We start from the raw sequence: 21,729 nt of genomic DNA, 5'->3' as shown, positions 1-21,729 counted from the left end.
TGTCCCATTTTATTCATTTGTTCTTTCCTTTTTGAGGCTCTTTTGGCGTGGGATCCCTTAAGAATTGTGATGATTGCACAATATTTTGACAGCCTGAGTTACCCACCTATCTTCACTCCTCTCTGGTCTTCCCAAACTGGTTACATCTTGGAGTCCCAGGTACGTAGGTGTTCAACTTAGTACTTATCAAAGCTTCTGCCCCCACTATCTAGAATTAAGCAATTGGCTGCCTGTTTGGAAATTCCCATTTGCTGTTTGTTTCTATTCCTGTTTGCTATTAGGTAATTCCTTGCAACACACACCTATTGGCCGTGGAGTCTTATATCTGCCCTCCAATTATGATACAGGAGGATAAAGTGTTAATGGTCATCGTTAGCTTGAGGCTCATTTCTATAACAAATATTTATTGAATGTCTACCATGTAGACAATGGTGAAACACTGGTGAATAAGACAGCACGTCCCTACTTTACTAGAATTATGTTATTGTGAAAGGGAAGAGGACTAAGCACATATATAAAATTTAGATAATCATAACAAGATGAAAATAAGTGTCTATAGAAAATGCCTGCAGATGGGGAGATCCTTTTAGCAGGATTTGTCAGGAAATCCTCCCCCCACGGATTATCATCACTACATCACCATCTCTAACAAATCACTGTCCAGCTGCCATGCCTCCCATTCTGTCCTGCCTCTAAGCAGATGTTGGGATAAACTTGTTCATGTGTATGTACCATTTTAGGAAGTTCCTAGCCTTTGCACACTCCTGCCATTAGGGTTTGGCATTTTCTAACTCAGTCTATTTTGATGCAGTTTAAATTTATAAATTAATAAAGACTTATTTGTGTGGTCACCATGAATAAGACATGAACAGTAAAATAAGCCAAGATCAGTATTGTTGATTTGCTTTTGCTTTATGCTCCTTGCTACGTTAGTTGGTGTCATGACAGCATTGTGAATAACAACACTGATGATGCCTTGTCCACCTCACTGCTCTTGAGTTTGGTGTTAGTGGAGTGCTTAGGACTCACTAAAAGTCTCTCAGTTTACCTAGTCTACAGATCCTTCCCTGTGACTACTTGTTATATTATCTCAGTGCCTTGCAAAGAGAAATAGCTCCCTATGTCCCCCCTTCCTTTATTGCCCCTAGAGTGATAAGGAAACAATAATATTCGTCTATGGATTTTATTATGACAGGGATGTTGGTGGAGCAGGAAATGAAGGACTTCATTGTTTCGTGGCAAGGATCCTGTCTTCATTATGCAGGTTGGAATGTTTACCTGGAGAAATGTGAAAACCTGTATGTGGGCCTGATGTTCCTATGTACAAGACAGTAACAGTTTCAACAAAGGACAAATGGTTGCTGTGTTGGAGCAACAGTCTCTTGGCCTTTGGGAACTGTCCTTATAGGACTCACCCTGAGGGTCAGTGGCACATGATAAAGTGTCTAAAGGACTCTCTGCTAGTTCTTAAATAGCTGTGATCCCCTTGTGAGCAATCCATACTAATCTAACTGTCCTTCCCTGGCACAGAGAGATGTGGCCAGCACAAGTTTGCCTCCTTTGTGCATTCCATTATAGATATAGCTGTATTTCTTCAGAGTGGCAGAAAATAACATCAAGGTAGTGTCAGTGGTAGAGCTATGTTAGTTTCAGTAAGGGATGCAGAAAAGAAAGTAGAGTTTAATGAGAAATATCTTTCCTTTTATAATTTGTCCAAAGACCTTCCCTTATGGTCATAAAGTTCACAGGAGTCATTCCTGTGACTTCCTGGAGATGCTTACTAGAAGGCCTCTGCCACTCCCTCCCTTTCAGCTTTCTCCTGGACCAGTTCTAATCTGGCATTCCTGGCCTTTAAATAGATTTGAAGTCTTAAGTGGAAGAGCATTTTGTGACTATCTTGTTACCACTCCCCAATGTGATATCTGAGAATCAGAGACTGCATAAAGTTCTGTTCAAGTTCACACAAGACAGCATCAATAGAACCAGAAATGAAGACTGGATATACTACGTGTTCCTTCAGTTAATCATGACAAAATTGTTGGGCACCCATTAGACTAGTTTTAGGGGATGTAATGGTAAACAAATTCAGTCATGGCTACCACTTGCCCGGGCTTATAGCCTGTTAGGGAATGCAAACATCAATAATCATAAATAGAGGCACTACTACAATCAATTGTGTTTTCTGATGTGAAGAACAGTTCTCTAAGTATGTATAACACAAGAAATGTGGTCATTTTGGGGGGTCAGAAATTTAACTCTGGTTACACTTTTCTTCCCATGATCATGTTCTTTACAAGTTTTGTTGAAATTGTTTCCCAAGCTACTCGTTTTCCACGAGACATTGAGTTCCAGTAGGAAAGAGAAATAAAATGGATATACCAAAGTCAGCTTTTTAAAGTTTGTAAATATCATCCAGAAAGCCACTTCAGTCCTAATATAAGTCTTCTTACTCATCCTTTGTACTGATTTTCATAAACATTCCCTAACATGTGCTTCTGGAAACAGTAATTTAAGGAAGCAGTGTAAACAGTAGATTGAAGTGATTTAACATTCTTATCAGAGAAGATTAAAATTACTTTAAAAATATTCTAAATTATTCTTAGAGCACAGGGCTAGTGTAATATATTGTTGAGGAGATTTAGCTAAGTAGCTATTGTGATTCTGGAATCCAGTTCCATTGTGTGTGTTGGGGGGTGGTTTGCCACCACACCACCAAGAAATTCTTGAGATACCAGCTGGGTGTCCTACAATTCAACTTAATTCTGACACAGAATAACTGGACAGACCATCAGCTTCTATACATTCAGGGCCCAGACCCACAGGACCGCCCACTGCTTCAGAAGGCAAACCTACACTTCTGAACTTAAGATCTGTACTTAAGTCCAGTTGGCTATAAATGAAAGGTCCCCACCACCCCATCTTTGGGCTCGATTAACTTGATAGAACAGCTCATAGATCTCAGGAAAATCTTTACTCACTCAGTTACCAGTTTATTACAGAGGATATTAAAGTATACAAACCAATAGCCAGATGAACAGATATATAGGTCCCGGTCCTGAACAAAAGAGTTTGTGTGGCATGTGAAAACAATTTAGTTCATCATCGTGACTTCTGCCCTCCGTCTTTTTGGGTTTTTATGGAAGTGTCATTAAATAGGCTTGATTGATTCAACCACTAGACCCCTTTCCCTAACCCAGAAGGTGGTTCTGAAAGCCCCACCATGCTAGACAAGATTGGTTACTCCTAGTAACTACCCTGCTCCCATCTTTAGATGTTTTCCAAAACACATTATTATCATAAACTCAGTTATTGAAAGGGTCTTGTTAAAACAAGCTAATAACAAGACATTCATTTAATCTTTAAGACTCTCTGAAGCATTTTTAGGAACTAAGGACAAGAGAATGAATATTATAATAAAAGATGTTCCTATTGCTCTTATCATGCAGGAAATTGCAAGAGTTTTGGTTGTTGAGAGTCAATAACTTGGGGTGAAATCACAAACACATCAGTTTATGAGAAGAACCACTATTTATATATTTTGAGCACATCTATTGCCTTAAAGAGCCAGGTATCTTAGCAAATATGCCAGAAATAAGTGTATGGTGGAATTGCATAAATGTCAATCTTTAAATTTAGACACATTTTGACTATTACTGATAATTTAAGTTTCACAGTTCATAGAACATAAGATTCTCATTTCTTGTTTCAGATTTTAGTTTGGGAACTCTGTGTGTGTGTGTGTGTGTGTTTGTGTGTGTGTGTGTATTATATCTTTAAAACACAATCCAACAAATTGATACATAGTCAAACTTTCAAAATGTCCCTGTGTTTACTTGTAGTAAAGCTATAATGAACATTTTACTTCACAGAGAATCACAGATTCTCTTGTCTTTGGGATAATTTACTTGGTATAGATTTCCAAATGTAGTATTATTATATATACATTATAGTGAGTGTTCTCCAGGGAAATAGAAAAATCAGATGTAGACATAAATATAGGAAAACTATAGATAAAAACACAGGTAAGAGGAGAATTATTACAGGGATTGACTCTCATGATCAGAGAGGCTGAGAAGACCCATGCTCTGCCATTTGCTAAACAGAGAGTCAGGGAAACCAGTGGGGTAATTCAGTCTGAGTCCAAAGGCCTGAAAAACAGGGGAGATGATGTTGTAAGTCTGAGTCCAAAGGCTCAGAAGCAGGAGTCTGTGTCTGAGGGCAGCAGCTGTTTAAATTCATCATTATCCACTGTAATGTTCCAAAATCCACCTGCATTTTGCACAGGTCAAGAAGGAGAGCTGGATAAGGGGTGTGGAAATCACCACCACTACATCTTTCAGGTACTTAATGGAGACACTATCTTCTTTAAGTCCTCCAAGGATGTGCTATTTCTTTAATTTACCATTTTTCTAGGTAAAGACTGTTTGAATGACTCTTCCGTCACCTTTCCCACCATATTAGCTATCATTCCACAGGTTGGGGAGCCAGGAGGGGGGTTTGCCAGTTATTAAATATGCCTGTTCCAATTATGAATTTGGGAACTGGGGAAATAACCATAGAAGGCTCAAAGACTCATGGACTCACTGCAAGATGGACATGGGCTAAAACTCCATTCATGTTCTCACCTCCATAAGCCCCTACTCTGATTTGAGAGCCATAGTGATGTTTCAGGTTACTTGGAATTAGTGTCAGTTCAGATTCTAGTTTAGTGTCTAGTGATCCCCAAAAGATCTGGTTATTTGCTTTTTCCCAGTGCATAGTTATCATTGTAAAAACATGTCTTTAGGAAGGCAACAGTATAATTTTTGGGTAGTATACAGAAGTCCAGTCTCCCCTTTATTTAAAAAAGCCTGGGTCTGGGTCTGTAAATTGGCTTATGTCTGTAAATTGATGGAGGGGCCATGATTCTTGGTTTTTATGATTCAAATTAGATTAGTTTGACTTGACCTAGAGCTTTTCTGTTTGTATGGATCAAGTAAAAATGTAACGGACTCCCTGTATATTTAATTTCTAGGAACACCATGATTAACTAGCCAGTGCTCTAGTTCTGCACTCCTTTGACTCTGCTGTCTATTACAGTAATCGTGCTCACCTTGCCTCTGACACTTGAGTCTTTCATTTTGACCCCTGAGCATACCCTGTGACTATTCCTATTGTGTTTAGTTTTTTCCTATCAGTGGTTCCCACTATGAGGTCTGATTTATAAAGATGAGTAGTCTCCAGAGTTCTTCATGGATGCTGGGGCTCTCTATACAAATTCATTTCTAACAATATGGTAAAAGATACATCATCTGGGCACTCCCATTGTTCACAAAGAGGTCTTAAATGACACATACACTCTAACATTCCGTTTTCCTTAAGCCTCTTAACCAAAGGAGGTTGAGCATTTCCAGTTCACTTAAGGTGACCATCTTTTGGTTTATGCTTTCGCCAACCAAACAAATAAGCAGAGCCTTTTCTAGCTGTCTGAATTGCAACATTAAATGAAGAGCCTCTGCTTAGTGAGTCTATAATCAATAAATTTGGCTTAATCCAACTGTATCCTTATACTATTATTTCTTCTATCCAATCCCCACACATATACCCAAATTTCTTTTATAAATTAGAAAACTCAAGTATATCCTTTGGAATATAGACTGCCTCCTCATAAGTCACCTTTAGTAACCTTTACCTTTAGTAAGCCTGCTGGAATTTGAGTCTAGTGATAATTTTAGAGGCAAAGAGGGATTATGGGTTTGAGTCCTAAGAGACTCAGCATTGTCTTGCATGGAAAATGCCTGGAGGGTGGGGATGTTATTGTTTCATCCTTCAGAAATGCAAACCATCTAATGGAGCTGGCTAGGATGGTACCACTGTGAGAGGGAAGGCTGAACTGCTGTGGGTGGAAATGCTGCTGCCAGTGGGGGTAGAAAGGTCATTTCTGCTGGAATTGGAAATGGCACATTACTGGAAGTGGACAGACTTATTATCTTGGCAAGGAACACTCATCAGAATTTTAAGGTTTAATGTCCCCAGCTTCATCAGAGCCTTCCCTCTTGTTTCTATCACAAGTTAGAGGATCCCTTAAAAACTTGCACTGTAATTCAGCAAGTTGCAAAAGAAGGGTCTAGATTTAATTTTTCAGCAGTTTTCCCCTATAGATATAGGAAATAAGATGTCTCATTCAGCATGTATATAGAAGCATTTATGCTGAACTTGAGCTGAAAATTTTAATCCCTGCATTCATCCTTTCTTTTCCTTCTAATGCCCAACCATCATCATTATATTACTGTTTTCCAAAAAATATTCAAAAGCATATGTTGAGTCACTTATCTCCAAGGTTTTTATAATTGGCTGATTATCCAGTGGTTTTATAGGTAGTTGAGTATCCAATGCAGGTATTTCGTGTAACTCTATAAACATTCACACTGTGGACTACAGTGCTCACTTTACTACTGAAATAGTGTCATTAGCATTTTTTTTTGTATATTAAAAGAGTCAATTCCACAAACAACAGAAATAATTCAGAAAACCCTTCTTTAGAATTCTGTTCCTTTATAACCACTCATTACCAAAATTTGCATTACTCATAGTTCTTCAGAGTAGCAGAGTCAGCTGGATATTTTTGGGACATAGGGGAAAATTCCTCCACCTCTCTAATTTCTTCTCAGGCTGGACAAGCAAATGAACATTAGACATATTAATAGAAGATGATCAAATTTAATGACATACATAAGGAGAATTTAAAATGGCTGTAAATTGGAAATAGAACTAACTGGCGGGTTATGTACTATGCTAAGGCATGGGGTAGAGGCCTGGGATAGAAGCAAGTGGTAAGAAAGTAATTCTTATCTATATGTAAAAGGGCAACTGATGTCAGGGAACTCAGGCAGAATTCCAGTTCAAACTAGTTTGTGCCCAGCCACCATGAGTGAATGAACACAAGTCAGCAACCTGGAGTAAATTTAGACTCACTAACATCCGTAAGCCCATTAAATACGCAACTCCAAGGCTGGAACAATACAATGTGTGTAGAGGTACACTCCTTTCATATAACTGATCTGCATCTGCCTCTCAGCAGTGCCCAGAATAACACCAGTTCCTCTACATATATTGTGGTCTCCTGAGAAGTTGGGGAGATAGACCTTTTAACACTATCTCCATGTCTCCTTACTTGAATCAAGTAATAAATTTGTCTGATATGTTGGTGGAGTCACAAGCAACAAACCCCCTGAATTTGGTAACAAGGTATATACCTTACCTCAATATGTTTGCCTGCTCTAAGATAGGTTTATCCATTCTCTTTGGAGCTGTCTCTAAATCTTGGTAATCTTCATTTTTTTAAAAAAGATTTATTTATTTATTCATACAGAACTGGGGTACAGGCCAGAGGTGCAGGAGCGGTGAGAGGCTTCATCTGAGACAGAGTAGGGAGCAGAACAGGCTGACTGATGAAGTACACTGCTGAGGGAGTAGTGGGGGGGGTCAGGAGAGGTCTCCTATGCCATGTGGGTCCCCTCCAGGGCTGGGGATTGAACACATGCAGAAGTGGCTTTAGCTTCTTGGTGCTGTGCTTTAACCTGCTGTGCCACCAGGGAGGATCTTGTAATCTTCATTTTTTAAGGCTATGGCAACAGTTTCTCCCAAGGCCCAGAAGTGCTTGATTGACCTTAGCTCTATGTACCAGTGTGACATTATTGGAAAAAGCCTGTCTGAACATTTTTGTGAAGGTCAATCCTATTATATCTAATGATAGACATAGAGAGATATAGATAGATGATAGATAGGTAGATAGATAGATAGATAGATAGATAGATAGATAGATAGATAGATAAATGAGCTATATTATCGAAATTGCCTCACATAATTAAGGAGGCTGAGAAGTGGCACAATTTGCCATCTGCAAATTGGAAAACCAGGCAAGTTAGTGGTATAAAACATCAGTCTTCTGAAGGCCTGAGAATTGGGGGTCATGGGCCAAGAGTGTATGTTGTGATCTGAGTCAGAAGGCTGGAGAACCAGGAGTGTCAGTGTCCAAGGGCAGCTGAAGATGGATGTCTTAGCTCCAGCAGAGAGAACAAATCTGCCCTTCTTTCTGCCCTTTTGTTCTTGTCGGGCCCTCATCAAATTGAACGATGCCTTCTTACATTGGTGAGGCCAATTTCTTTTCTTTTCTTTTTTTTTTTTTTTTAAATTCACTAGATCACTGATTTATTGCAAAGGATATAAATCAGCAACAGTCAGATGGAAGAGTGGGTGGGCTCCTGAATGGGGGGTTCCTGGATGAGAGTTGGTCCAAGTTGTAGTCAGAATTTTTAGCCTTTCCTCCTCCCTCCTTCTCCAGGGATGAGGGAGGGCTTGGAGGTAGAATTAATACTTGATCATATGGAAGTGAAGAACCTTGCATTCAAAACCTCAGAAGCATGGGGTTTAGAGAGCTTCCAGATGGGTGAGCACATCCAAATATTGGAAAAGTTGGTGTACCCCAACCTCACAGAAGAAACTTATCTACTCTGGGTGCTCCCAGAATTCACTCCTATGTTTTCGCCATCTGACTATTCATTTGTAAGCTTTATCAAATCCTTTTATCAACTGGTAAATGTTAAGTGTATCCCTGAGTTCAGTGAGCAACTCTAGCAAATTGATAGAACTTGGGAAGGGGTCTGGAAACCTCCCACATGTAACCAAGTTGGACAGAATTTACGGGTAACCTTAGGACCTACTACTTTCAGTTGACATCTGAAGTGTAACAGGAGCACTTCCCAGGTAGAGAGTGGCACCACTGAGTGAAATTATAGGATACCCAGCTAAAGAAGTGTTTGGTAGGAGAAAGCCCACACATATTCTGTGTCCAAATTCTTGGTAGCTTGGGAGTAGTGGGAGTAAAGGAGGCACACACACAAAAAGAACCATTGTTTTTTTTCTAACATACTGTCAAGTCACTGAGCGGAATTCCCAGTTGGGTATTCTGATACATGAATTTGTTGGCTCCTGGAAGAAAAGTACCATCATTCTTTTTGATAATATTTTAATATATGACAGGCTAGCAACTATTTAATTTTCTTCCAAATTTCTTTCTCAGTACCCCCTTTGATAAAAGGGTTTTGGCTCTCTCCTTCAAAAACTATAATGTTGAAACAGTTTGGAACACTACAGTTAATTAGAAATCTTCAAATCCTGCCAAGATAGAGGGAGGGCCAGGCTTAAAAAAATATTGTCTTGCTCACACAGGGATAGTTTCAAAGCAGTATTTTAACCTGAGCTCTGAAATACAGTTTTTCAGTAACTTATCTCTAGAGAAATAAAAACTTTGTAAAAATGCATTTTAGCTGCTATGTATATGAATCAATTTCACAACTTCATGATAAACCTCCAGCTACAAATGTAATGATTGCCTAGAACTTATGAATGGATTAAAATAAAATTTAAATCAATTGTTTCATCTCTGTAAAATTATGTATACAGGCACACATGTGTATGCATGTATTGCGTGTGTGTGTGTATTTGTATTCTCCAGGGTTATTTAATTTCCAAAGAGAACAAATATTTGTTTAAAATACATTCAGTTTATCCATGCAGGTCATTTTAGAACATATAAAGAAAACCTCAATTTTAAGGCTAAAATTTGAAAATTGGTCATCACTGCCAAAATGAAAGTTACGAATATAGTTAAATACCAAAGTACAAGTAAGATAATGATGAAGATAACACCTTTGCTGTTGAAAAAAAAAACCTCTAAAATGTATAGGAAAGCATTTGAAATACCAAGGAATTATTAAACAAAGGGCATGAATAACTATATAACTCATTAGAGAGGAACTACAGTGTGGGCTCAGCTGCCCTAAAATGTTCAGATAGGCCTGCATGTCTAGGATAGACCTTAAAAAACATGTCACCTTGGCTTGTTGATTATTTTGAGTTAAGGTCAATTGAGGCTGTGGACTTAAAGAGAAATTTTTTATTGTTACCTCTCCTACCTAATAGAAGGAAGACTAGGGGCATTATCTGTGTTTAGGGACAGCTCCAGAAATACCTTTTCTACGGGCGAAATCTATCTATTTTTTTTTCCTCATTGGTTTAATCTATGCAGTTAAAATATCTTTCTTCTGTGATCTGAATAGGTATCCTTATAGTGAAATGATGTAACATTTCCACAGCAAATGACAAGAAATATTCATTTTTGTGCAATGTATGCTTTCTCATTTTGGTTATAGTCCCCATAAAATTCCCATGACCAATTCACCAGTGTAGCATCACCATAGTCCCTTGTGCTCTTTCCACCCCTGGGTGAAACCTATTGTATAGCAGAGCAAACATTTAGTTACAGACCATCTGTTTTCATCATTTGTGTCACCCTCCCTCATCAGATGAATCCCCCTCCTTTCTCCTTAATATCCCAGGCTCTATGTGATTCATTAATTCAAGGATTAAAAAAACCTTAGTCTATCCTGTTTATGCTAAAATTTATAGCCATTTTGGTTCTCCATATATATGTACTTTTTTTTCATACTAATCTGTCTGATGTTAATTTGATTGCCCCACCTGTCTGAGAAGAACTTCAAAGGAATAGGGGAGAATTTCCTCTATGTCTCTATGATTATTTGACAATTAAAATTCACTTAGGAACACGTGCAAGGAACTAGCAGCAGAAAGCTGGAAGGTGTGAGGTTACTACTCTCCTAGGGTGTTTCCATCCCTACTTCCCATGTTGGTACTTCCAGAGGATAGTTGGTTTTCAATTCTATTATTCAATTAAATACTATGATTTATATTGAAGAGTAGCCCCACTCTCTTACCAGTTGTATTCTCTGGATGGTGGTAAGAAATTTATAAAATCTCCATATATCCAGTAACATTAATTCAAAGAAACTAGTGAACAAAAACAAAAAAGCAAAAGGCAAAAACCAAACACCATCAAAACCAATGAGAAACATAAATCAACTATAATTGCATGCAAATCAAGTCAATAAATATACCTAAAGTACCCACTGGTAGTGTTTGCAATGCTAGGGGCTGGGGAGGGAGAAGCTAACAAGAAAGACATGGCCCTGCCCTCAGGGAGCTTCAGTTGGTTGTGAGTTGCATTACAGAGGAGTGCAGAGAACCAGAGGGCCCAAGACCAAGGGACTGAACCACCCTGGGGCCCAGAAAGGCTTCCAGAGGAAGTGACACTAAGCTGAGGCTCGCAGGAAGAGCAGGACAGTAGGGAGAGAGTGGGTGCCAGCTGTGCTACATCTTTTGATCAGTTTAATCTCCCAGTGCTCATCTTGCACCCCAGTTTTGCGACGACCCCCCTGTCCCTTTTTCTCCAGTTCCTGCCCCTGAACAGGTCCCTACTCTGACTGTCCTCAATACCCCTGCACCCACTCCTTGGGCCACTCAACATTTAAGGAAAAGTGTTCTGGTGGAGAGCTGGCTGTGGGAGGGCCAGCACGTGGACAGGGCATGGTGTGAACTCCAGGAACCGAGGGGTGCATCACACCTCCAGAGAAAGAGCAGGAGTGGCAAGAATGGAGGCCGGGACATGGGAATGCAGGCCCACAGCTCCTCAAAGTCAGTGGAGCGAGTTGGAGATGATTCCAAGGCTACTGGAGAGTCATGGAGGATTGTTAGGTCAATGACATTTGACCAAGTTGCCAGCTCTGAGGAGGGTGGGTGGGAAGAGTGAGTGGCAGCAACCTCTGGAAGACTTAGTGAGGTCTAGTGTTCTTCCTGGACGTAGTGTTCTCCTACAGCTTGGGGTGAGGATTAAACAAGGGAGGTCACACACAATGGGAATGATGTTTGGTGCACGCTGGGCATAGGAAATGTCAGCACCTTCTCCAGCCTAACAACTCAGTTTCGTTTTCTCTAAATTCATTTATCTCTTTCTTCTCCTGCCTATATTTTGGGTAGACAGTGATCTTTGAAAATTGTTTGCTGAAACTTAAACCAATTACTGTGCTAAACAGAGAGCAAACATGAATAAGACCTAGGTCTTCCCTTAAGACATGGGTACAGCAAGCCATAACATGGTGTCAGGTGAGCTGAACTGGCCACAGGGGAGGCTCCGCTCTTTATCCTGATGTCAGTCAGGTATTGGCACAGACAACTTCAGACTTCTTGACCAAGTGGTGGATGGTCCAGGAGCTCAGAGGGTCATGCAGGAGTCTTAGATGCAATGAATTGGCTTGTTGAGAACTGTGGAAGTCTTATATTTTGTTGAGATTGTTATTATACTTTTTGTTTTAAATTTTTAACTTACTCAAAAGTCTCTTCAGTGATTGTTTCATTACATTTTTCACATTTTCAAAGCAGAACCTCCTGTCAAAAAGTACACTAAAATGATATGAAAATATCAAAATCATCCTAAAGTGTGTGGTTTCATGATAAATCTTAGTTATCTAGGGTGTTGCCCTATGAGTCATAGATAACAAGAGGCATTATTATTGACATTTTCTTCCGCCTACCTTCATCCTACTCACCTAATCTAACCTCTAGCTGATATGTGTTTAGAAAATCATAGTAATTTTAGCTTTTACTTGAGAGCAATTTACCAGAATTCTGTCAGGTAAGGTAAATGACAGTGGTGTCACAACGAACGCTGCTGTCTCTATTAACAGGCGTAGTTCTCTTAGTTTCTGTGTTAATGTAGTTTATTTCTGAGGCAAGTTGAGAAATGAGGTAAGTTATCATGTCAGTTGCGGGAACACTTAATATTGTTGTAGGAAATTGAAAGATAAAACTTTTATTCCCCTTGTTTATAGTGTTCATAATTCTTTTTAAGATTTATTTATTTATGCACACAGAACTGGGGTACAGGCCAGAGGTGTGTGGTGGGTGAGAGGATGCACCAGAGATAGAGTGGGGAGCAGAACATGTGGACCTACTGAAATACACTGCTGAGGAGAGCTGAGAATGGGTCAGCTCCCTGGCAGGGTATAGAACCCATGCTGCAGTGGCTGCAGATAGCTTCATAGTGCTGTGCTTTAACCCATTGTGCCACCAGGGAGGCCCCTGTTCATAATTTTATGGTGAATTGAACTTGGTCAGATTGATTACTTTTTCTCTAGTGTTTCACTGTTCTAAATGGACGCTAAGACCACCGTCCTGAACACTCTGAACAGGAGGCTGTGTGTGAGAGCTCCTGCACTAGTGTGACCACCTAGCAGGGACAAATGCAGCTTGAATAGCATACCTCCTTCAGGGAATGCCTTTAAAACAAAGCTGGAAAAGTAATCCTACTACTTTGTAGGTCGTTGGTACTCTTTATGTGCATTTAATGTATTTTTTATTATCAAAGTCATAGGAAGAAATTTGTAAGTATAGAAGAATGTAGGGTAGAAAATTTAAGTTCTCATTTCCCAAATCAATTCCACAATCTTATACCACAGAGGTACCCTCCTTAATGATGGGTACCTTTTGCTCTCTTTCCAGAAATCATTTTCCTTATGCAATGACAAATAAAGTTCCATGATACATTTTATCATAAATGGAATCACCCTATATACAACTTTGCATTTTTTTCATTTATAATTAGTTCTTTTGGAAATTTATCTTCTTTTTACTGTCTGTAATATATATTGCAATTATATAATAGCTAAACTATATATTATATAGTACATATAAACTATGTGCATTAATGCCTCATATGTATAGATCTGCCACAATGTATTTTACTTATTAATGACCATTCACTTCTTTTCTTTTTCTTATTGCTAGTAAAAAGCACTGTAGTGAGCAGCCTTTTACATACATTTTTTTTGTCATACTTGAACAAATAATATCCATTATATAAAGTATGAATCCTGGCACCACTTTGAATAACATTCTTCAGTTGAATTGGATACTCAGTTATGTCGTCCTAACAATTCAGAGTAATTAAAGAAATGCTGATGTCTAGTACTTGCATACCTTGTCTAAAAAGTTAGGTATTGTTCTATTCTGGTAAGCAACTTTTATATATCCGCCCACTTCAAAACTTAGTGATTTGAAACAAAAAAACAGTCCACTTAGCTCTGAAATCTAGTGTAGGGCTGAGCAGGGAAGGCTTGTGTCTGATACAGCATCAGCAGGGGCAGCTGTACTGAAGGTGAGAAGGCCTATTGCCAAGATGCAGCCCTCAGCTGGCTGGTAGCCGCTGCTGACTGGGAGTTCAGCTGGGGCTGAAGGTTAGGAAGCCTGGGTTTTCCCCAAGTGGCCTGGGCTTCTTCATGGCTTGATTCTTGGATTCCAAAAGCTAGGATCTTGAAGGATAGAGCTATGCAGAAGCTGTACTGCCCACAAGACTAAGCCTGAGTTGTCTCCTAGGGTCCCCTCTACTGTACTATTCATAGTGCTAGTTACAGAGCTCTTCCAGATTTAAGAGGGAGGGACATAAACTCCTCTCTTTATAGGGAAATGACAAGGTTTAAAAAGAAAACCTACAAGATGAGAAATATTGGAGTAGACACTCTTGGGAAATACATTCTGCTACATCAGATTATACCTTCTTCAACTCCAGATGGGTAGTTTATAATAGTTCATAATAGATAGTTCATAATGGTTAGTTTTTTAATCAAGGCTATTCAATTTTGTTTTTCTTTGATTTAAATCTAAACTTTGTAGGGGGCCCTTCCTGGTGGTGCAGTGGGTTGGAGCGTTGCACTGTGAAGCTAAGCCAAGCCATAGCAGCTTCAGTGCAAGTTTGATCCCTGCCATGGAGGTGACCCACGTGGCGCAGCAGACCTCTCCTGTTTCTCCCGCTGCTCCCCTCAGCTTTGTACTTGATCAATCTGCTTGTTCTGCTCCCCATTCTTTCTGGTGAATCCTCTTGTTGCCCCTGCACCTCTGGCTGTATCCCATTTCTGTATGCATAAATAAATAAATCTTTAAAAAAAATATATACATATATATATATATTTTTTACTAGAACAATCAGTGTGGTGGTTTTATTACTCACCATAGGCCCTATTTTGACTTGGAGCTGTTGTAGTGACCAGTATTCCTTTAATGGATAAGAAACTTTTGTCTTCTCTTTAGCACTCCAATTGTTTTTAGCTATTTTTCTTACTTTGTATGAGATATTGTATCTTCACTCTACCTTTGAGAGATGCTAGATATGGAAAGGGGAAGCAATCTTTTAAGACACATTTGTGTTGCAACAGGGATTTGAACCTAGTCTAGTGTCTTACTCTTAATCAAAGTTTGTCTAAAGAATAACATGTCAAGAAGAAAATACTTATTTCAAATCTTTTAAAACTATGATGCCCTCTTGGAAAACTCTGTCCCTAAATCTTACATGCCAGGTTGTAGATTACATGCAGATTTGCATTGGAATATAACTATGCCTGTGGTTTTGTTGAAGAGAATACTTGAGCTACTAAAACAGAGCAGGAACGAGAGATCCACTATGGTGAGAACTAAAAGATTGTGTCTCCTCCACTCTTCTGTTCTTCTACCAACTCAATTTCATGGTTCTGTAAAATAACATACTCTGGTTAAATGAGTTAATAGATCAAAGGAAACACAGAAATTTTGCTGGAAGGTAAGAGAAATCACGAGAAAGCCTTGTGCAGGAAACTAAACATGATGAAGGGAAAAAAATGTGTTGTTAAGACCCTGACAGTTTTAAGTTACTTCCCCAAACTGGCTGTGCATCAGAATCACCTGGGGAGTGTAGTGACTATTCAGTGCTAGACTTGACCAACCCTGGAGATTCAGATTAATTAAGCGGAGAGGGGCCTTTATGTCTTTATGAATACCCAGATGTGCTGATGTAATAAACCTTCAGAATTTAGTTTGAAAAAATAGGTTTAAGGCATAGTTTAAAAAGTGTGTATTTTTAAAACTTCAGTCTCCAACTCTTTTAAAAGTTTTGATGTCATTCTCTCGTGTCATCAGATTGTTTTTCTGGCTTTCTTTTTTGAAACACCCACAAGGTAATGTCTTTTCTCTAATAGAAAGCAAGATTCTGACTCATTCTTTTGCTATTACATTAGATTACTGTAATATCTCTTGTGTTGAATCAGATGGAACTCTGTTTTCTTGTACCACTGGAACAAAAATGGAATGTAACTCCTAAGTATTTGATTATGGGCTATTAGATATTAATATTTATAGTTCCTTTAAATATTAAATTTGATTGCCACTAAACTACACTGGTAGCCTTTTGGTTGAAACTTAATTTTTAGCACAGAAATGACTGCTTTCTAGAATCAGATTTTGGTTTTTATTTAATCGAATAACATTTGAATTTAGCTATACATATATTAAAAATTAGTTTTTTTCTTTCATTGTTCACTACAACCTTAAAAAGTGGATAAATACTCCACTTTGTGACTTAACAAAAGAATGATTTCTCTATGGAGTCTGCTGTTATGATTTGGCTTTCAGCAGAACTTCCTGAAAGACTCTGGAAGTCTTTCTTCTCCTTCCTTTTCCAACCCTATAATGTACTAAGTAAGGAATTACCCCTTAACTCTGTTAAAAGGCACCACTCCTGTTTTAATGGTATTTACAAATGTGATGTGAAAGTAAATAGATAATATAATCTGGTATTGTCATTGTATCAGGGAGTGTTCCAGCAGAAAACTAGAACCAGTACTAGTAGAAAAATCATATATACATATACATGACTGTCTCTGAACCTGTCAGTCATTATCATCATCATCTATCTAGAAATAAATTGCCCAAAAGTGGCTTATGCAACTGGGGGGGGGGGTTTGGCCAGTCAAGTTCAAAATTCCTTAGGCAGGTATTCATGAAAGGAAGGTTGAAAATTCTCAGAAAGAAACCTAGTTCATAGGTGGCCTTCTTATTCATCAAGTAAATTTCCATTAAGCTTTTAGAGCCTTTCAGCTACTTAGTATACCATTGATCCACTTTATCTGATTTACCACCTCTTTTTTCCATTTCCCTTCTGATAACCACTCATTTGGCATTATGGTCTAAAGGTTTATTTTTGATGTACTTAGTTCATTCATTTGGTTTTTTTTTTATAATGATGAGCAAAGTCACAGTTTCTTTTTTCCACCTGACTTCTTTCACTACTAGGCTTATGCGTGTAGTTACAAATGACAGGATTTCATCTTCTTTCCTTCACATAGCTAAGTTGTACACATATTCTCATCTTCTTTACTCAGTAATCTGTCGATGGACATTGGGTTGTTTCCAGCTCTTGCCTATTATGAATAATGCTGCAGTAAGCTTGGGGGTGTATGTAGCTCTACAAATTAGTATTTTTATATTCTTCAAGTAAATAATCCAGAAGTGAGTAATTCCTTCTTCTTATCAGATATTTTTATGGCTTCCTTTATTCTGAATACATGTGGGGTGATGGTTTTCTAATAGAGGCTATGATTTAATTCTCTTTGTTGGTAATTATTTTATTAGGTTATTGTAATGTCTTTAGTGCTGACTCAGATGAAACTCTATTTCATGTTTTAATTTTCATCTACAATAACCATTGAGATGGAGTAAGTTTTCATATTTATTTGACATTCAGATTTCCTCCTCTGCAGATTATTCTTTGCACATTATTCTTTTGGGTAGTTTTCTTCTCCTTATGGATTATATGTGATTTGGATATTGCTAGAAATGCTTTTTATTTATATACATTGAAGATATATACTCCTAAAGAACATACGACCAAATTGGGAGTACACTACACTTTTACATGAATGCAAGAGACCGCACTAAGAGTCCTGGGAAGCCAGAGGTCCTGGAGCCATCTCAATTCATAATTCTAGTGTAGAACGCTAGAACAGAACAGAATTTCTAGAACAGAAACCTTGTTTTAAGTAAGAATAATGGGGCAAAGGAGGAAAAGAGATACCTCAACGAGCAGAGAATTTTTCACACTTCAAAGAAATGACAGAAGAGGGAGCTCTGGAACCTTGAAGCCAGTAAAACTCCGCGGACTACCGGCCCTCTGTTCCAGTGCAGGCTAACAGCCTGCTGAAATATTATCAATAGAAAAGAAAAATAGTCAAACCTGTTCGAAATGATTATCTGAAAATAAAAAGAAAATTATTTGCATAGTGACATTCTTTAATGCAACAAGACAAACTAGAAAGGCATGCCCCACATACAGGAAAACTATATTATTTTGAACAAGCTAAGAGGAATTAAGAAAATGAAGAGAAACTACTAAAGAACACGTATATTAGAATTAAAATAACTCAGGAATAATAATATTGGAAAACAGTAAGCAGGAATATTTGAAAGCAGAGCTTATAAAATCAAGGAGAAATAAAAGAAAGACTCTTTTAGAATGGTGATGGAACTAGAAGAAACATGTTGGTTAATAAATACTATAGATTATACTCAAGGAAAAAAAATAGTGGAAAGAAGGAAAGTTTTAAATTAAAATTATAAAATAAATGAAAATGGATTTAAAAGAAAGTGATAAAGAACATCAGCAAAATGTGTTTGTGTATATGTGATGTATTTATGTAAATTCTTGAAGAAGAAAATCAAAGCAATTGAGTATAACAGAATACAAAGAAATAGACATTGAAAAAATTATTCTGATAAAAAAAAGGCAATTTAATGTATGTAAAAAAATATACTGTGTATCCTGGAAAATCAACCCAGAATGACAGACACTAGTGCATATTCTAGTAAAATAACTAAAACTTAATATAAAATAAAATAAATAAAAATAAATATTTCATAACAAATTTAAAAGAAGCTTTCAGCTAAAAGTTAAAAATAATCATGCTCCAGGACTCATTAGCATTAAAAACTTCAGCTGAGAGTGTCTCACAGGCTCCTGGAAATTTCTGCATGACTGTAGCCCTGGCCTGAGCTCTGGATACTCACCCAGGACAAAGTGATATGCTCTCTAAGATCTGAAGTACCCTCTCATTGGTTAAAGAATAATGTCTCTTAATGACGGGTGAAGTTCAGTTGTTAGACATTCATTCCTTTGGTTTAAATCTTATCTGGACCCATTGGAAATATTCAAAACACACTTGTCTATTCGGGTAGAAATGGTTTTTGCACCCACAGGATCCTTTTAACCCTTTTAGCTGGAAAATTAAAGCATAACTTTCCACATTTGTTTAAAGCTGTGTGTCTAGTTGATGTCTTCATATGAGAATTGCAAGGCAGAGTGAGACACTGCTATCATGAGCTCCTGTTTTCTCTTGGAGAGCAGTCAAGGAACTAATGGTTCTATAGCACATTCTAGGGCCCAGCACTGTGCGGGCTTTAAAAAGTAGTAGTGTAGGGCCTGCCTGGTGGCACAAGGGGTTAAGTCTCAGCACTGTGAAGCTATTGGCAGCCACTTCAGCGTGAGTTTGATCCCCCAGCCAGGGAACTAATCCACATGGAGCAGCAGACCTCTCCTGTCTTTCCCACTGCTCCCCTCAGCAGTGTATTTCAGTAGATCTGCCTATTCTGCTTCCCACTCTGTCTCTAGTGAATTGTCTCACCCCCTTGCACCTCTGGCCAACACCCAAGCTCTTGTCGGCATAAATAATTAAAATGAATCTTAAAAATAAATAGTTATGTTAACATCTACTTTTCTGACCCCTGGGTCACAGGTCCCTGAGATTTTCCTTATGTCCACAGTTTTGTGTAGTCTCCTCAGTTCCCACCTTTGTGATCATGGTAAACGTAACATCTCTCAGAATGACAAACATTATTTTTTAATATCTAATTAATTCCCACTATTAATTGTATCCTATTTTTAAAAAACAGGTGTCTATTTCTGAAAGTGAAGAGGATTGCCACAGATGTGAATAAGCATGCTAACTGGGGAGAATGGATGAAGCAATGTGGTGGAATAAAATTCCTCATGAGGGCATGGACTTTAAAAAATGGAGAGAAAACAAAGTTCTCAAGAAATTCAATTTCAATTCATATTTGTCTGAAAGATGAGTTTCTTGAAGATTGTATCTTCCAGAAGAGTTTACTAGCAATTCAGGCTGGTCTTGTTCACAGAAATAAAATAATCATCATCAGTGTCTCCTAAGAAAATTTCAAGTAAATCTTGTTGCCATAATACAGTGTCCTTTTTTGCCTATTTTTCTTCTTCACCCACCTCCCTATTTTAATAAAAGTATAAAATTGTAACAAAATTGCTTGTCAAAATAAATAATTCTACAATAAATAAAGATTATACAAAGGGGGTAATTTATCACTGTAGGCATATTAAAAATCAAGAAGTATCTCAAATAAACAGGCTAACTTTACAACTTAAGAAATTAGAAAAGAAGTATTAATAAACTCAACTCTATCCCAGAAACATCCAAAGGTTTGGATGGGGCTGAATGATAATGTTCACTTCTGATTGGAGGCACTCTTTCAAGACTGGAAGAGATGATTATTTCATCTAATACCTAGAAACCAATACAGAGAGTGAGTCAAGTATCTTGAAGATATAGAGGAATGTGTTTGAAAACAGAAGAACAAGATAAAGTCACAGAGGAAAAACCTTAATGAAATGGAGATGGCATTTACCTGATAAAAAGTTTAAAGTAATTGTCATTAAGTTACCCACTAAATTTGTGAGAAGGAGAGATCAACACAGTGAGGACTTCAACAAAAAGATAGAAAATAGGGCTTCTCTGGTGGCATAGTCTCAGTGCTATCAAACTATCACCAGCCACGGTGGCCTAAGTTTGTTGGGCTCCTGGCCAGGGAGCCGACCCACATGGTGCTTGCACATATTTACCCAGTATAAAATTCCCGTGTATTTCACTAGATCTGCCTGTTCTGCTCCCCACTCCGTTTCCAATGAAGTCTTTCACCCCCTCCTCCACATCTATGGCTTAGGCCCCAGTTTTTGTATGCATTAAAAAAAAAAAAGGTAAAAAAATGAAAGTACCAAGTACATAGAGCTGAAGCTATATTAAGTGACCTAAAAAATATACTAACTGGATTTGACAGCAGCCTACATTAAACAGAAGAAAGGATCAGTGAATTCAAAGATAAGGTGGAGGAATGCAACCACTCAGAAGTGCAAAAAGAAAAAAGATAATTTAAGGTATTTGGGGGCAACATCAAGTGACTATCATTCACATTATAGGAGTCCCATAAGGATACTAGAGAAAGAAAGGGGTGAAAACTTATGTGAAGAAATAATGACTTTCCTAATCTGGGGAAGGAGACAGATATCCAGACCCAGAAGGTCTAAAAGTGCCAATTGGTATGTCTAAAAAGAAAAAAGGGGGTGGGGGGAAAGGAAATTTGAAAAATACCTTGAGGCAAATGAAAATGGCAATACAATATGCTAAAATTTGGGGATATATTAAAAGCTGTTGTAGAAGAACATTCATAGTGATAAATGCATGGGTTAAAAAACAAGAAAATCTCAAACAATATAAACTAATAACTCAAGGGAATGCAAAAATAAGAAAATGAGCTAAAGAAGGAAATAGCAAAAATTAGAGCAGAAATAAATAAAATAGTGACTAAAAACACTTTAGAAGAGATGAGTAGATCTAAGAATTAATTTTTTTGAAAGATAAAGAAAATATGCAATCCTTTAGATAGGCTCACTATGAACAAAAATGAAAGGACTCAACAGATACCACAGATATATAGAGGATCATATGATACTTCTCTGAAGTTACACACACACACACATATACATAGATCTATCTTTCTATCTATTTATCTGACAACCTAGAGGAAACAGATAAATTCCCACAATTACACAGTCGACCAAGACTGAATCTTGGAAAAAATAGAAAATTTGAACAAACTGATTACTAGTAAGGAGACTGAACTTGTAATCAAAAACTTATGAATAGAAAAAAGGCCAGAACCTGATGACTTCAC

General features: G+C 37.9%; 1 long non-coding RNA gene across 1 annotated transcript; it reads left to right on the top strand.

The window, feature by feature from the left end:
• The first annotated feature begins 43 nt into the window (after nucleotides 1-43).
• Nucleotides 44-19,740, top strand: LOC105853675. The gene is made up of 3 exons (XR_001145465.1): nucleotides 44-159; nucleotides 1,196-1,264; nucleotides 19,645-19,740. It is a non-coding gene; the product is annotated as an uncharacterized LOC105853675 (long non-coding RNA).
• Nucleotides 19,741-21,729: the final 1,989 nt, after the last annotated feature.

Source organism: Condylura cristata, unplaced genomic scaffold (genome assembly GCF_000260355.1).
Source record: "Condylura cristata isolate star-nosed mole 26May11 unplaced genomic scaffold, ConCri1.0 scaffold00015, whole genome shotgun sequence".
Lineage (NCBI taxonomy): Eukaryota > Metazoa > Chordata > Mammalia > Eulipotyphla > Talpidae > Condylura > Condylura cristata.
Note: the sequence above shows the minus strand (reverse complement) of the source record. Positions and strands in the feature narration are given on the sequence as shown.